Below are 6,072 nucleotides of genomic sequence, written 5' to 3' on the forward strand. Positions count from 1 at the left end.
TTTCTTTTGTAATAAGGAAAACATATAATAAATGTTATATGTGTTGGTGTTTGTATGACTTATTTTATGCATCATTGTTTCTATTAGAATGGTTTCTGCTGTAAAAGAAATATCAGACTAGAAGTGGCATTTTTTCATTTCATGTTACAGGAAGTATAGAAGTAAGCACGTAGAGTTTGTTAATACAGAACTTTGAGTTATTTTCTCTGCTTCTGCTAGGTTTTATTTTAGTGATTAGAAATTAGCTGTCACCGATTGGGAGTCTCAAAGGCAGAAAGAAAGGGTGGCTTCCCCTTGTGCACCTCTCTTTCCCATAATTTCAGCATTTCCTCTTCAATTGGCTAGAACACTTGACCATCCCTGAACACATGACCACCCTTAAACTAATAACTAGCAAAGGAGAAGGGGGTTACCTCAAATACTGTAAAGGTATGATTTATCTTGTGGAGGCAGTGTACAATTTCTCTAAACATTTAGCCACCTGATATAATAGTGGTACCTTGGTTTTTTAATGTAATCCATTCCGGAAGACCGTTCGAGTTCTGAAACATTCAAAAACCGAGGCGTGCTTTCCCCATAGAAAGTAATGCAAAATGGATTAATCCATTCCATACCTTTAAAATCAACCCCTACAACTGCAAATTTATCATGAATTTTACTATCTAATGATACTACAGATCCATAAAATTTACGGCGTTCGTAAACCAAAATGTTCATCAATGGAGACATTCAAAAACAGGTACTACTGCAACTGAAAAAAACTGTCGTTTTTTTCTCACTGTGTGTGTGTGTGTGTGTGTGTGTGTGTGTGTGTGTGTGAGAGAGAGAAAGAGAGAGAGAGAGAGAGAGAGAGAGAGAGAGAGAGCGCGCAGTACTTGCCACAATCATCAATTCTCAAAATAAATTGAGACTATGTATAGCACAAAGTTTAAGTTGTACATAATTTAAATACAAAGCATAAAGACTAAATATACTTCTTGGAACATAGTAATTGCACAGTAAATATAGCCCTAAAGGGAAAGAACAGATTTTATTGTTTTCCACAATCTAAATTCAAACATTTTAATCTCTAGTAGTTGGAATGTTCATTCGATGCATAGAGGGCAGCTCAATTACTGACTTTTTTTGGAAACCCTTGGTCCTTGTTTTTGGTTTGTTTGTCTGTTTTTATAATTATTCCACTGGGTAAGAAATTTGCATAACTTTTTAACATTCTGGCTATCACTTTAGATACAGAGAATAATTGTCCAGTAAACTAATAATTAAATATGTGGCAACCTGAAGCAGATTTCCCATGAAGCTAAGGAAACTTAACTTCAAAGCTTCTCCACTTACTCTGCCCCCTACTGAGGCCCTGGAAAAATAGTCTTTATATGGTCATGTTTTTATAAAATTCACAAAAGTAAAATATTACAATTAGTTAAGACTATCTCTTTCTACTTTTACTTCCTCTCTGTCATACTTCTCCTCTCAGATGAAGTGGTGTTGGAATGGCCATAAATATCTTTGTGATCCAGGCAAGGGACTATTGAATTAGGAATATATATTTATATTGAATCCAGTGGGATACTATGTGGTTCTTGGTCACTTTCATGAATAGTTAAGTCACTGCTAATCCTCACAGTAAGGTTCTAGACAAAGATCTAGATAAAATATTGCTATACCCCCCCCCCCCCGCCCTATATTGGCTTAGACAGGAAAGTATAGGGCTTCGGTCATATCATGATATGGTTGTGTCTAGACAGATGGTGTCAGAACTATGTGGGCAGTGGCGGGAAAGTAAGGTATACAATGTTCAGAACCTAGTCTATGGAAACTCTTCCAATCTTTAGCATATACACCCTAAAATGATTCCCAACAAGTCACACTCTTGTATAATTCTCTTTCTGAGTGCAGTTTGTTCAAGCCAACACCCAAGATTCATCCTCAATATGCCTCCCCAATGTCGTACATCCAATCCATCAACAAATCCAGTTGATTTAATCTGAAAAATATTTTCCAAATTTGTCCTTTCTCTACCTCCATTGTCATTCACCTAGTATAATCCATCATCACCTCTTTCAACCTGATTAGAGCCACAAACATCTTAGTAAATGTTTTTTGCTCTCCTGTTCTCCATCAAGCAACCAGAATGCTCTTTTTAAAATATAATTAAAATGTCACTCCCTTGCTGAATCCGTAATGACTCTCTACCACACTTAAAACAAAATCTAAATTTCTTACTTAGGTGTTATAGAGGTACTTTGAATAATCAATCCTGGCTTCAGGCTGAGGCTTTGAGACATTGCAAATGTAATGTTTTTTTCTTCTGGGAAAGGAAATGGAATTAATATAGTATCATAATAACAAACCTACACTGCAGTTTAGAGAATAGATGTGTGTGTGTGTGTGTGTGTGTGTGTGTGTGTAATATACATTTTTATTTTGAGTATTTATAATTTTGTATATATATTTACATACATGTACTAAGAGAAGTAAAATATGTAAAGCCCTGTAAAATTCTGTATGATATCTCTCTGTATGCATAAATAATAAAAGTTTGTTGTCTTAATGTTTCTATTAGGTAATGGAGGAAAGTATTACCTTTATCAGTTAGGATGCTTTAAACTACAAGAATGGGAAACAGAATAAAAAATGGAAGAACCTTCTTCAGTAATCTACCTATAAGACTATCTCTCAGTTTTATTATCCAGAATTGCCTAACATACCAGTGCCTAAACCAGTACACTGCAAGGAGACTGGGATTATGACTATTTCAGACCACTGATAATTCAGTATCTAGGGTTAGGGATAAATCCAGCTTCCCATGAAGCTCATGGCAGCGCTATATCTGAACAAAATTGTGATGCTATTAGCAAGAAAAAAGGGAGATCTACTCATAAGAAAAAAGGGGGGTACAATGTCTATCAAATTGCTTTCCAGCAACTTGAAATACTAAAGAGAAGTTGTGATTAGATGTCATCAATAACTATTTTTCCTTTCTAGTGGAAGTATTAAAAGTGATGGGGTATTTCCCTCTTTGAAACAATCACCACATCTATCCATGAAACATGGTAGCGGGCAAATGTATCATGAATTCCCTAAGACTTGGAAAGAGAACTGACTCTGGGTGGTAAGCACACAATGTGATATATAGATGATGTATTATAGAATTGTACACTTTAAACCTATGTAATTTTACTAACCATTGTCACCCCAATACATTTAATTTTTTTAAAAAATAAACAAAAATCACTAGCAGAGGGCTGAAGAGTCATGTAAGCAATTTGTTATTATTATTATTATTTAATATTATCTTTAGTTGATAATAATCTACAGACAAACTTTTGAGTTGCAGTCTAAAATTGTTATTTCACTGATTATTATAATAAAAACAGATACCCTATTTCTACCTTATTGGAGATGATGACCTGGACTCAGTGTCTAGTCCCACACCTTTGCTTCCCATCCCTACCATCTTGCGTTAAAGCCTCACGAACCGCACTGGTGATGCTACTGTACAGATTAAAAATACCTGCTAGTAGCTCACTGCCTGGAATATAAAATCCAGCCTCCCACCCAAAGCCAAATGATGAGAGCATTGTGAGAGATGACTCCTTCAACACCTTCTTTAGTGAGACTGGTATTGTCAAATATGTCCCCACAAGAATGTTTGTAGAGCTAGAACCAATTGTAAGTGATGAAGTTCGCCCTAGGATGCCATCACTGGCAAAAAAAAAGGTGTTAAAAATACCTGTGCCTCTAGGCACTACACCATTGAAAAGGAAATCACTCACCTAGTGTTAAACAGGATTCAGAAGCTAGCTGACCAAAGTACAGGTCTTCAGGCTGTTGGTTGGTTGTAAAACCAGTTTCTATTTTGCCTTTCCGCTGAGAGTTGTTATAGGAAGTGAGTTCTCCATTTATCCAGCTTCTTAGTTTTTCTTAGGTGTAGCTAAGGTCTTCAATTCCATCTTCTCTGCAGCACTCCAACTGTGCTGTTATATTAGATAATGGGGCCATCTGTAATATTTGTGTAGAAACCGTGATATCAAACAACCAGTACACAATAATCTTAACCATATTATCAACCAGAGTGTATGCGGAGTCAGATTTTATGGTACCTTGAATATCTATATGACAGTATTCCATACCAACTCTTATGCAGGGACTCTAGTCCCGCTCCCCGCACAAGAATACAGGATATGGTGAAGCCAAAAAGGAACAACAACGGAGCCATATACTGGTTCATGCCACTATATTCTCACTGGCGGCTGGGTTGGAGATACAGGAAGCGGGATCCACATGATCCACCATCCACCATCCATTTCTCTGCCAAACAACCCCCGTTGCTAGCTGCAATCCGCCATCCACTTGCTAGCCCCACTGCCAGCATAGCCACGGCAGTTATATTAGTGGCTAATGGCAAACCGGTAACAGCTGATGGCCACCCAGCCACAGCGGATGGCCATCTGATTACAGATTATGGCCATCTAATAACTGAGCCAGCACCTTTCCACGTGAGGCCGAGAGCCTGGAAACTACTCGCTGGGACTCTGTCCCCACTCCAACTTTTCTCTATAGCCATATCTACTTCACTCTGAACACATATCCCAGTTACCTTTGCTGGGGAAACTAACCACGGACATTGTAGTTCACATTCTGTGCTTTAACAGATATGCCAGGTGATTCTGGTGAGTGCTAAAGTTTGATGCTCCCTGGGCTAGAAGATCTGGCTGTCAAACCAAACAAAGATGAGGAAACAAGCCAAAGATGAGAAGGTAGATGATCTGAACATTGTTTCAGGCAAGAAGATCTAAAATGCAACAGCATAGTTTAGATGGCAACTGAGTTTGATGGTGAACAGTGACTGTGGCAGAACTGGGATCTCTGGAATAGGGCTCCGAATGTGCTCTTTCATAAAGGGACTGAGGTGCTTTTACCCTCGGTTAGGACACATCCTGATGAATTTACAGTATATATTCTAGAAAGCCATGAGGACTGGATGCCCCACTTAGGGATTTTCAGTTTTGTCATCTGTTTTCTATCATTATTAGCAGAAGGTAAAACTTGGGAGCATAATTTATTATATTTTATCTTTACTCACTGTTGCTTAAGTAGTTAAATCAAACAACAAAGTGTCTTGGAAATTATATTTCAATTGTTAATCTATGATACTTTGTCTTCTTATTGCTCTATAGGTAGTTTTTAAAAATACGTCAGGAAAATGGAGCATGCACATATTCTAATTCATAGTCCACTTAACAGGATATCACAGTAATCCCCCTTATCTACAGAAGATACGGTACAGGACTCCCATGATGCTTGAAACCACGAATAGTTCTGAACCATGTATATACTATGTTTATTCCTATACATACATACCTATTAATATAATAAAGTTTAAGCTACTCTTGTATTTTAGGGTCACTATTAAGTAAAAGATTATTTGAGCACAAGCACTGCACTACTGGGACAACTGATCTGATGGGTAGCAGATACAGCATGGATGTGCTGGAAAAGGGATGATTCACATCCACGGAGGGACAGAGCAGGACAGTGCTGGATTTCATCATGCTACTCAGAATGATGCACAATTTAAAATGTATGAATTGTTTATTTCTGGAATTTTCCATTTAATGTTTTCAGATCACCATTGACCACTGAAACAACAGAAAGCAAAATCACAGATGGGGAAGGGGCTACTGTATTCACATTTTGAAAAGGTTTATTTACTTCACAAAGGAATTTTCTTTGGGTTCTTCTAAATAGTTAGCTTGCTTTAAGGCAATTCAACTGTTACTGCAATACCTTTGGGCAAAGGAGCCCATCTCAACACTTAGGAAGTCAACTAATTTCCAACTAAGTTCTTGAAGGCCAGGCCTCAGGATTCAGTACTTCCTATTCTTTTTGATAGTCATGAAACAGTTGTTTCAGTTGTTGGGATCTGGGCATGATATATTAGAAAAATCCTCAATGAGAAAGAAAACTGGATCCTCGTCCTGGCTCTGCACCTACAATGATGTGAATTTATCCAAGACATTTAACCTCTTTGAGTCATCCTCTTTAAAACAATGGGGTTGTATATTTAGA

The sequence above is a fragment of the Rhinolophus sinicus genome, linkage group LG02 (genome assembly GCF_036562045.2).
Source record: "Rhinolophus sinicus isolate RSC01 linkage group LG02, ASM3656204v1, whole genome shotgun sequence".
In the NCBI taxonomy this organism is placed as follows: Eukaryota; Metazoa; Chordata; class Mammalia; order Chiroptera; family Rhinolophidae; genus Rhinolophus; species Rhinolophus sinicus.